This window comes from Mustela nivalis (assembly GCF_964662115.1).
Source record: "Mustela nivalis genome assembly, chromosome: X".
Classification (NCBI taxonomy): domain Eukaryota; kingdom Metazoa; phylum Chordata; class Mammalia; order Carnivora; family Mustelidae; genus Mustela; species Mustela nivalis.
This window is the reverse complement of record NC_139040.1, coordinates 112,734,395-112,746,882: the sequence shown is the minus strand read 5'-3', so window position 1 is coordinate 112,746,882 and position 12,488 is coordinate 112,734,395. Positions and strand designations below refer to the sequence as shown.

Sequence of the window (12,488 nt, the reverse complement as noted above, 5' to 3'; positions counted from 1 at the left end):
GAAGCAGGCTCTCTGCTAAGCAGGGAGCCTGATGCAGGGCTTGATCCCAGGACCCTGAGACCATGTCCTGAGCCGAAGGCAGCCGCTTAACCAACTGAGCCACCCAGGCACCCTACTCGGTATTTTAGTTACAGATTCTTATAAGCTTGATAAATACTTAAATTTCACAATGAGTTTCCTGAATTTTGTTTTGCTCTGTTTGCCATTGCTTCTTGCATCCTGTTATTTGTTCAAGGTTTTTGTTGTTACTGTTGGAAGACATCTTTTACTAGCTCTTTCAGAAAGTGTTCGTGAGTGGTAGTATGTTTGAGTTCTGGTATGCATGAAAATATTTTTATTTCTCTCATTCTTTAATGAGAGGTACAATTGTATATTCAGAATTGTTTCTTTTATCTCTTCTGATCTTCAGCTGTCTTCACAGACTTTTTATTTGTAATGTTTTTGACTAGAAGCCTACTGTCAATTTTTTAAATACAAGTAATTTGGCTTTTCCCTCTATCCTTGGTCTGAAATTACACTCATTATGTGCCCAGGAATGGTTTTCTTAACTTTGCTTTGCACTGTAGTTTTTGGTCATTTCAATCTAGAATATTATGAATATTTTCAGTCTGGAGAAATTCCTAAGCAGTGTATTTTCTCTCAGTTATTTCTATGATGTCTTTTTGAACGTCCTTTTTTATGGCTATTGAAAATTCTGGACTTACTGTGCAACCCACTTAACATTTTCTCATACTTTTTAGAATGTTATCACTTATTCTATATTTTGAGGGTACTCTTAATCTCATTTTTCAGAGTTTAAATACTATATTTAATAATAATGTAAAAATCTCATTTCTGCATATATTCATTATATATTAATACATACTGTTATTTAAATATCCTTGCATATGGGTAGAGCCATTCGACTCACTCTGGACTTTATATTGGGCTACACGTCTAGGCCTGTACTCTATTTTTCCTTATCCTTCTGCATGCTCTTTTAATCAGCCATCCAGACACACAGCCGCTAGATGATTGGAAACTGGATTCCTGAGTCACTACTTTAAGGAGAGTCTTCTGACCAGGAACGTCTACACTGGACTTTACATGAATGAGAAATACACATTGACTGGGTAAGTTATTGAGATTTGGGAGTTATTTCCTGAAGCACATGGTGTTCTTCGGTGCAGATAATATACCGCAATAGGTAGTTTAATGCTAACATATGACAATATTAGATGAAATTAAAAATCTAACATAATCTTATTTGCATTTTTTCTTCTTACCCCGTGGTTTCAGTCTTGACTGTCTTACAAGAATGGTGTAAAGTTTGCTTACTTGCTTGTGCCTTTACCATAATTATCACTATATAATTCAACACCAAACACAATTCATTACTCATTATAAGCTTTCCATAGCTGCTTTAAAAATGAAGTAAGGGTATTCTGTATCTTAGGAATAGACTTTTAAGCTTCTGTAAAATCAATATTTCAAATAAATTTATTCCATTTGAGAATTTGAGTTTTTGCCATATGTACATTTTGTAGCCTTCTTAGAGATTATTTTACAACCTGGTGCATTTGTGTGTGTTTTTGAACTTAAATGCATTCTTATTTTAGACAACCTCTGGGACATTTTTTTTTTTTTTTTCTTAACAATGCCTCCACGCCAGATAAATCAAAGTCAAAATAAATGAAGAGCTCAAGATGACATCAGTTTTATTCGTCTAAGTCTTGGTGTCATATGGATGAAGAGCAGGAGTCAGCGATGACAACAGGTGATACATCCAAAGTCAGAGCCAAATTCATTAACATTTTTCCATTTCCACACCATCCTTAAAGAACATCCTTTGTGGGGTCCTGCCATCCTCAGAATAGCCCTGCAGAGCAACCATGCCCTCTCGGTCCATGTTTTCATCAGGAAAGAACTGGTAGTTTTTGCAGTTAGCAAGGATGTGCTTGATGTGTTCTGCAGTCCCTGTCATAAAAGGTTTTACTCTTTCTGGCTGCTGTTCTTCAAGTTTGCCTTTGACTGATTTGATGTAATCTTTGGTATGCTTTTTGTAGGCTTCTTTGGTGCAGCTGGTTTCCGTAAGTGATGGTTCAGGACAGTATCACCACCAGCGGTGACTGGGCTTTCTGTACCTTCACCCTCGGGGCCTGGTGTGGAGACGTTTCCACCAATGAGCAAGTCATCAGTGTTGCCCTCTGTCCTCCTGACCATCCTCCCCTCCACCTCCAGGCACAGCCCCTGTGTCATCTCCCAGATCTTGTAGATGGTGGACAACATCTCATCCTAATGGAGGAGGTCCCAGGAGGTGATCGTGGTGGTGGCTGGAGAAAAAGGGTGATGGTGCTAGCTTAGCAGAGCCGGGAGCTCTGAGCAGTCGTGGTGCAGCATTCGTGGGGGGGTGGGGGGGATAGGGAGGAGTGGGCAGAAAAAAGCTACAACCAGGTGTATTTGATTAACTCTCATCTCTTGAATTGTCCATTACGTGGAATTTCACTGTTCCATGATTTAGAGAGTTCAAGGTGATAAAATATTTTTAAATACTTAGTATTTACCAAACTACACTTAGTTTAATTGACACTCAGTAGGTTGTAAAATATGAATAGAGCAAAGTTTATAACATAAAATATGCTAAGTACAATGATGGATACCAAGGAAATGGTAATGACCTGTACCATGGTAATGGATGATGATGGTAATACCTGTATTAGGATAGATTTGGGTCTCCTAGGGCTGAATCTCAGTGGTATTGCAGTATTTATTTCTTACTGAAAGTATGTATCTGAAATAGGGCAAGGAGGAACCCAGTGCCACATGGTTACTAAGAGACCCAGGCTTGGAAAGAAGCACGAAATTGTCATAATGCTGACTCAGCTGGTCTTCTGGGGTTGCCACAGCAGGGAAAGAGAGAGCTGGGAGGCCCGACAGGGTGTTTTTCACTCTTACTCTCACTAAGTTACTCAGTTCACTTCGGTTTGCATTTGACTGGCTGGAGTTCTTCCTATAGCCGTGCCCATCCCAAGATGGCTACAAAGTCAGCCTTCCATGAGTCAGGGGAGAGGGGAACCAGTTATGGATGGGCACCAGTAATGTGTCCAAAATAGCTACCATTTACTGAAAGTACAATATGTATACAATTACATGTAACTTTCAGAGGTAACTTATGTGGTCCTTACTTAATTTTGCCATTTTACAGGTAAGGAAACTGAACCCTAAAGATGTTAAATAACTCACCCAAAGTTTGAGTTAATAAGTGAGTTCAAGATCCAGAACTTGAAACCATGTCTGTATTAGTAGAAGGACCATACTCTTATTCACTACAGAATTTCACCTCTTCACGATAAATATTCACCACTTATGTTAATATTGTTCTGACTGATAGATTTCCCAATTATCAGGAACACTGAAGGAAGATTGAAGTAACAAGGCTGACTCCCTGTCTTTACCCCTTTCCAGCCCTCATGGTTGGGTCCAGGACCGGAGGAGACCTCAGGTTGAAGCCTTCCTTACGCTGACTATGAGACCAATCCTTATGTCAGGCCAGAGCAGTTCAAAAGAAGACACGTCGCTGAGAAGGTCAGTCCTGTGCCAACTCTGCCCTTCTAAGAATTATTCTTTTGTTTTGTTCATGTGTCCAAGCCCCAAGCTTCTATTGTAAGTCTGACACAATATGGTAGAAACAGTATGGGATTTGCTCACTGTCCAACCTGGGCTTAATTCCAGGTTCCAACACTTACTAGCTATGTGACCTTGGGAAAATTACTTCCCAGAGATTGGGTATTTTTCATTTGTAAAATAAAAGCAATAATGGTAAGTACTATTGTTAAAGCTGACATTTGTTGGGCACTTATATTGCCACCTCTGGGCTAAGTGTTTTAGCATAAATTGTCTTATTGAATCCCTCATTATCCCCCTGAAGTAGGTACTATTATTCTGCATATATTATACATGAGGAATTATGTAATTTGCCCACACTTAACCAACTAATAACTGACCAAGGATTCAGACCAAGTATTCACTAACTCCAGAACTATAGTCATTGCTTCTAAGAAGTATTTATTTTTATTAACATGGAAATTATGTCTATGTTCACTTATTTCCTCCCATTTCCCCCAGTAATTTGACGTTTACTTGTTCGATTATTCTCAGGTCATAAACTTAAACCCAGTCTAGTGTCCCACTCTAGCATCTTGCCTAGTTCCCATGAACATAATCCATGGGCTCCTCCATCACTGTGAGGGCTTTTCTGACTCTTTTTTCCACTGGTTGAAATGTCCAGATATTGCCTGCCTTGAACATCTCCATTCCTCGTCTTGACTTGCCTGATTATTATAGGCTCCATTGTGTTTTAGTGCTCTCTTCTGTTATTAAACTTACCCATCCAAAGAAACACTTACTAAATGCCAGCTAAGAAAGATACTCATGGGGGCGCCTGGGTGGCTCAGTTGGTTAAGCAGCTGCCTTCGGCTCAGGTCATGATCCCAGCGTCCTGGGATCGAGTCCCACATCAGGCTCCTTGCTCAGCAGGGAGCCTGCTTCTCCCTCTGCCTGCCATTCTGTCTGCCTGTGCTCACTCTCTCCCCCTCTCTCTCTCTGATAAATAAATAAAAATCTTTAAAAAAAAAAAAAAAAGAAAGATACTCATGAGTAGGGCGTATAGTCTACTTTCGGTAAGCTTGCACACTAGCGCAGGAGATAAGATGCGTGTAGAAATAAGTGTAAGGCATACAAGGAATTAAATTAGGCCTGAAGACAGGCATAAACATTTGAATAGTTCTTCTAGGAGGGGGAGCCGGAGTAGGCTGACATCTCTGAGTACCTGAAATAAGACAAACACTGTCCCATGTCTTATTTAAATTTCTCAAAACCCTGTGAAAAAGGCATTGTGATACTTTTCTTTTTTTTTTTTTTTCTAAGTAAGAAAACCAAGGCCCACAGTTAGGAACTCGTTTGTCCTAGAATGTTGTACAGCTTGGACACTGCGATCTGCTGGTCTGAGTAGACCCCGTTTGCTCAGTGAACACATCTCTTTTCCGTGTCCTAGTCCTCTTCCACCCTGCCATAGCTCTTCTAGACTCACTGGAGAATTCAGCCTCTCAACTGGTAAGCCTCTTTATGGATCTGACTATGCTGATTTCTGATTGGAAAGGAGAGGGAGAAGGCAGTGGAGGAGGAGATGGCCAAGTTCTTTAGACAGATGCATCCCTAAACTTGAGGAACTCCCACTAATACGGAGTATTGCTCAGGGCTGGCCCAAGGTCAAACTGGTAAGTAGGGGAAGTCTCCCTGGAGTGGCTCTGATACCTGCATTTGCATCTTCCCCCCATTTCACGTGTGTCACAGTGTTTGATTTGTCCCATCTGTTTTCCAGGACTCCCATCCAGTCTGGCATTAGGAAGACTTCTTCCCTAACGGGGTTGGCTTCCTGCCCCTACATATCACAAGTATGTGATTACTACCCAGCAGTGTTGAGGCAGGCTTATTGAGCATTAGCTCTTGGGGGTTGAGTAGGAAGTGTAGGCCTCTTGTGGTAGCTTAGCAAATATCCTTTCTGAGCATTACGTACTGATGATCTGTTCTTTCCTTTGCTTCCCATGCTCTAATTCCTAACTTTTCTGTACCTGCTTTCCCTGAGTCTTCCCCTCTAAGTACTGCACATCTGCAAGTTGTGATCTTTTTCTTGGACTTGGAATGCCTGACTTGTCCCATCTTCTTTCTGAATCCCCTATAGGGGCCATCATTCTCAAGATGTTGGTGTCAATGGGTCATCTTAGTTCTTTGACAAACCAGTCTCTGGGGATGTTGGAGTTTTATAAAAATAATCATTCTAGATCCTGGGCGTTGAAGCTATTTCTTACTGGTTTTCCAAGTTCTGTGTGGCAGCAATGAATAAATTAGAAGTACTTTGAATAAATGGACATATGTATGAATCAGGACACTACAAGGTTTGCTGGTGACCTTTGTTGTCACTCTGCATGGGATCCGATCCTGGCCCCAGTCTTCGATAGTGTGTGGTCTTAGGAAAGTTACTTAACTGCACTATTCCCTATTTTCCTTATTTATTAAACAGGAATATCAACCACAATAGTAGTGGTATCTATCTTATAGCTTTCCTTCCTTTTGGGGGGGATGAGGATTAAATGAAATTATAGATATAAAGCCCTTGGTTTAGGATGTGGCATATGTAAGCACTCAATAAATTTTGGGTACAAAGGAATAGGTACTTTTCTTAAAAATACTGTTCAGTTAGGCTTCAATGGGAATTGTTCTTAAAACTCTCAGATGTCAGTTTTATTTTAAAATAAAATTTGCATGTGCAGGTAACTTCAGGAGAAAGAGATGGGTGAGCTTACCTTAGACACTAAGACACTTCTAAGGGTTCTTTGGAGGAATTTACCATTTGCACAATGCAGTGATTTATCTAAAAGCACAAAAATGTTTCAAAATATCTGCAGTTTAGTCAAAATTAAAAAGGAAGATAATACCATCTCTTTTCTTTTGATATTTTGAAAGCTTCAGGAAATTTCAACATAGAGGAAAAGAAGAGTAGAAAGGAATAAGAGACCTAAGTGAGGTTCAAAGAAGAGCCATTGTTTTTAATTGAGATTTAAATAGTGAGAGAACACAGAACTGCTTTTTCTATAAGCAAGAAACCGGAATGAGAATGATGAGGCCATTGTGCTTTTAAAGTGGTAGGAGTATTGCAAAATATTTAATTGTCTATCGGAAAAGAAAGTCTTTTTTTTTTTTTCTTTCAGTGTTCTCACTGTGAAAATGTATATATTTGTTTGTATAAAGAGGTAGTTCTGAATATTGGTATTTAAATATTTTTTTAACAAAACACTGAATATGGATGCACACAGAGAATTAAAGATGATGAATTTGCTTATTTTTTTCTTGTGTTGTGTGTTTGCTAGAATTTGAACCAGAAGTACTTTCATTTAGATGTTTGTATGATAAAGACCCATAAAACTGTAAAACTTTGCTATAGCTGTCAGAGATCACAGTTGAATGCAATTCAAATTATGAGCTCATTGAAAGCACCTTAAAATGTCAGTAAACTCATTTCTTGAGCTGTTGGCTATCTGCTGGTGAAGATAGCAATAGGCTTCCAATCTTACGGATCTGTGATTCTCAGTTCAATTACTATGATGTGGTCAGAAATATTGCCTATACTTTGGTGATGAGGTATTTTTGAAATGTGAATTAACATTCTCACTCAACACTTGGTACAGTTTCACTCCTGGCTGTCACTTTTAATGGCTGTTCTGCCTTTTTAAATTCTGAGTAGCACAGAAAAAGTCTGGATGAGTCATATCACATTGCTAAATGTGGTTGTCTGGCATGGGGTGAGAAATAGGTTAGAGTTAAGTCCCGTTAAATTTTTACTTTGGGTTTTTTTTTTTTTTTTTAATGGTGAGCTTTTAAGTGATTTTTTTTTTAATTGCTTGGGGTTTTCCCCCATTTTTCCATTTTGAAAACATATTTACAAATTAATAAGGATATATGACCTAGCAATTTCATTTATAATTATATACTTATATATTCACCAAAAGATATACATTAGAACTTACATTACTACTTGTATTAGCCCTAAACTGAGACCATTCAAATTTCTAAAAGAAAACAATACAGTGAGATATATATCTATCTTGACAAATAGATATATAGACGTATATATATTTATATTCATTCTATCTATCATCTATCCTCACAATGGAATACTACATAACAATGAAAATGAACAGTGTATAATTACACGCAGTCATGTGGGCGACTCCTACAAACACAGTATTTAAGAAGCCAATAACAGAAGAACCTATACTGTATGATTTTCTTATATAGGGTGCAGTGTCATGGAAAAGCTTATCTCTTCTCTTAGAGAAAGGTTAGTAGTTCATCCTAGAGGTAGAATGACTGGCAAGGAGAATAGGAAGCCTCTAGGTTGTGTGTAATTCTCTTTCTTGATATGGGTGTTGGTTATATAGTTGTATACTTGGTGAAGATTCAATGAGATGTAAACTTAGGAAACAAGGTCCTTTCATGCATTATAATCTACTTCGTTAACAAATTTTAAAACAGGGAAAGTTACTTCATTACCAACTTAACAGTTTTGGGTGTCCTAAAACATTATGAAGAAATTTCATCCTTAAGATCGGAACAGGCTTTGACTTTGATGATGCCTTACACATTATAGTTGCTGAATAAGTGTGTGTTTGTGTGCTTCATTCTGTTGTGATTATTTTAGAACATGGTGCTAACACTTCATTATAAATATTCACAGTAAAACTAGGTGAGACAAATCATACTTTATAAAACTCCTGAAAGGTTTTCCCTTGGAGTACTGAGTGGCGCTTAATATATCTTTCTTAAAAACATGGAAGGCTGATAATACCCATTAATGTGCACATATTCAATTCCAAAGGACATTGCTAACTCACTGCTTTGTCTCTATTAGTAATTTCTATCTGGCTTCTGTCCTCCACTTAAATGGTGTTCATTGAATTTACCAAGGACAGTAATTTGTTTTATCATTATGATGATGCATTGCCCTAACAGATTGGTAGCTCACTGTTGTTGTTGTTTTATCACAAAGAAGATATATTTTATAGTGACTGAAAAATTTACTCGGGAATATGTTTATTTTAGCAAGTGAATAGTCATTGTTATATTGGCATGGAGAGACTCACCTGAAGTACTGTGGAAGATTTTTTTTTTTAATGGATCATTTTCTGAATGAGGCCTGGGAATAAAAATACTCTGTCATCCATAGAGGAATTAAAAAGTTTTGGGGGTGCCTGGGTGACTCATTTGGTTGATTTCCACTCAGGTGGTGGTCTCAGAGTCATGGGATTGAGCCCCTAGTTGGGCTCCGTGCTCAGCAGGGAGTCTGCCTGAGAGTCTCTCCTTTTTCCTCTGCCCCTCCTGCTTGTGCTCTTTTTCTTTGTCTCTCTCTCAGATAAATAAATAAATCTTTAGAAAAAATTTTAAAAAATTTTAAAGTTTCTATACAAATAAAGTACAATGCAACTCGTCAGCTTTCAATTTAAGAATTAAATATTTTTTGTAATCTGTACTAAACTCTTCATAGACTCATCCTTGGACTAATCACATCAAAGTCTCGTAATTATGAAATGGCTTTGCTTTGATAGTCTTTGTGGTTAATGACATTAATTTATTTTATATTAAGAATCTAACTCATATGGAGGTACCTGTTTGGCTCAATTGGTAGAGCATGAAACTCTTAATATTAGGGTTGTGAATTCAAGTCCCACACTGGGTACAGAGATGATTACTTAAAAATAAAATTATGAAAAAAAGAAAATAATGCAAATATAAGTATTTAATACCTAATTAAACCTCACCTTTATATAGGGTTAGTTAGTAGGTGTCATTTTTCTCATATAGGCCAAGTGCATATTTTTACTCTAGGTTGTGTTTTTAATTCTTACTTCAGCATTTCATAGAACTATTTAAGAAATATTTTCTGCCATCTTTATTTACATTCAAATCTAATAGATGTATTTTGTTCGAATCTACCTGTGTAACCATTTTGAACATCTTCTATTTTCTTGACTTGGGGGCTCAATATTTCCCCCTCTTTTCACAGAACTCTTACTCCTCCCTGCCCTGCCCCCAGACAGTGACCTCTTTTTTTTTTTTTTTTTAAGATTTTATTTATCTATTTGACAGAGAGAGATCACAAGCAGGCAGAGAGGCAGGCAGAGAGAGAGGAGGAAGCAGGCTCCCTGCTGAGCAGAGAGCCCGATGTGGGGCTCGATCCCAGGACTCTGAGATCATGACCTGAGCCGAAGGCAGCGGCTTAACCCACTGAGCCACCCAGGCGCCACCGACAGTGACCTCTTCAATAAGGGTTTGCCTGCCCTTTTTGGATACAGCACCAGTGAAGTCTTGAGCCTGTTCTGTTTTATTAGCATGTCTTCTATACTGATCCCAGGTGGCTCGATAAGTCTTTGTTGAGGGAAGCTCTGGAGGGATGAGCTAAGTTTAAAAATCTAGTTGCATTTTAAAGACATGAAGCACCAGCATTTGAAAAATACACGAGGGAAAACAGAATAAATGAGGGATGCAAAGAAATAAAAGTTACAGAGGTTGAGGCTTGGGCTATTGAGGTTTCCAAATGCAAACCTAGAGATATTGGATCCCAGAGGATTTTGGAGCTGTTGCAGAAAGGAAGGAAGAAAAATGAATTTGAAACAATTCATGACTGATTATTGTTTGCTGAAAGCATACTCTAAGTTTATAAGACTATAAGAAAAGAGTGGCTTTGGATTATGTAAAATTCAGATTTTAAAAAGCAAAAGCCCTACTAAGTAGTACAAATTAATTGCTTTGCATTTGATGGGAAACTGGGGTGTTGTTCAGTATACCAAGAATCAGAAACAATTAAATGTGTCAGATACCTTATCCTAGTCTTCATCGCCATCATGTAATATGGCGTGCAGATGACATGCAATTTTTAAGTATTAAGTCTGTAAGTTACATATAGACTAGCTCCTCATGTTAAATATTTTAATGATGATTAAAACCATCCCTAGGTATTTAGAAATACCACTTTAGAACTTAACCTGCTCCAACCTGTCTTGCATCTTGTCCATCAGGTCATTTAGAACAAAACTTACTCAGTTCTTGGTCTTCTCTTCCCACAACCATGTGGGATTTTGTTTTTAATTTTATTTATTTATTTGACAGAGATTACAAGTAGGCAGAGAGGCAGGCAGAGAGAGGAGGAAGCAGGCTCCCTGCTGAGCAGAGAGCCTGATGCGTGGCTCGATCCCAGGACCCTGGGATCACGACCTGAGCTGAAGGCAGAGGCTTTAACCCACTGAGCCACCCAGGTGCCCCAACCATGTGGGATTTTTGATCATAATTTCTGACTGGATCTCACAAGGATCTGCATCTTAATGTTTGTTTTCTATTATTGTGTGGGAAATCAAGGTAATTTCTTCTCCAGACCCAATACGTTTGTATGCTTCCAAGAAAGCAGCACATTTTCAAGCTCTCCCCTAAGCAAGAGTGATTTTACTCTCTCTCTCTCTCTTTCAATCTCTCTCTCTCTCTCTCTCTCTGAAAAAGGGGTTGTTCTTGGGTGGCTCATTTTGTTAAGCATCCATCTCTTGATTGTGGCTTAGGTCATGATCTCAAGTTTGTGAGACTGTGCCCTGTCTGGAGACTAAGCTCCACTGGGTGTGGAGCCTGCTTGGGATTCTCTGTCCCCCACTCCCTCTGTCCCCATCTCTCTTTCTCACTCTCTCTCTCAAAAAAAAAAAAAATGGTTTTAATCACATAAGAATTATGATCACATTGCTTGGTAAAAATCAAGTAATAATGATAATAATCAATGAAATTTAGGTCTTTTATATTTGAATTTAAACTTATAGTTTTCCTGTGCTTTTGTTGAAGAACTGTGCTTTGGCATTTCTAGGGATTCTGATATAGTAGTGACTCACCATTTTGTTAATTAGCCAACCTTTCTCCAAGTATTAAAAAGAGTAGGCATTCAAAACCAAAAGGGCTAGCATTTACTTTGACATTTTGGCATTTTTAATCTTTTGGAATATTACATTCTCAAGATATTTTTAATCTAATACATTTTGACATGCAATAAAATATTTAAGCAATTCCTTTTGTTAAAGTTGGAAAGTACAATATGCTGTTTAAACATAATCTTCATGAAATTTTGCAAATGTGCTTATTTTATCAACCAAATTTTAAAATTATCTTTGCTGCTGGGTGAATTTCTTAATAGGGTAGAAACTCTTTCATATCACATGATTACAGCCAAAGGTTTTTGGTTAATTGAAGAAGTTGTCAAAATGAGGAATAATAAAAGATGTGCAAAACATAACCTTTAAATTTTTTTTTCTTTTTTACTTCAGCAATAAGTGATGAGTATCTCTTTGCCAACCTTTGAGTTTAATCCCTTTACATGAAATTTACCTTTGTTTTTTTTGCCAATGAACTACAACCCTGACAGATTGTGTATGGCTTCCAGTTTTATGTGATAATAAAGCAAGATTCTTAAGACACTCATGAAAGAAGCTGAATACAGAATCCTCTTAAGAGGTTGTTTTACCATGTTTTGAACCTCTCTGCTGCAATTTCCTTGCTTTTGTTTACTTTATGGAGCCCTCAGTTTTTTATATATTGTCCAGAGTTCTTGCTGTAATCAGTTGGAGAGATGGGCTGCAGTGGATATACACTTCTATGGTATAAATGACATTGCCATCATTTTGTTTTTTTCACTTTTAATTTTAATATGAATTCAAAGATTAAAGGTACAAAAATAGTACAGGCTGTTCATAAGTGTGTTACCAAGTTCACTAATTTTTTTTAAAGATTTTATTTATTTATTTGACAGAGACAGAGATCACAAGTAGGCAGAGAGTCAGGCAGAGAGAGAGAGAGAAGTAGCCTCCCCGCTGAGCAAAGAGCCCGATGTAGGGCTTGATCCCAGGACACTGAGATCATGACCTGAG

General features: G+C 37.9%; 1 pseudogene across 1 annotated transcript; it reads right to left on the bottom strand.

Moving 5' to 3' along the window:
* Nucleotides 1-1,786: 1,786 nt before the first annotated feature.
* LOC309856740 (translationally-controlled tumor protein pseudogene) lies at nucleotides 1,787-2,268 on the bottom strand (annotated as a pseudogene). Its single transcript has one exon. The product of its transcript is annotated as a translationally-controlled tumor protein pseudogene (transcript).
* Nucleotides 2,269-12,488: the final 10,220 nt, after the last annotated feature.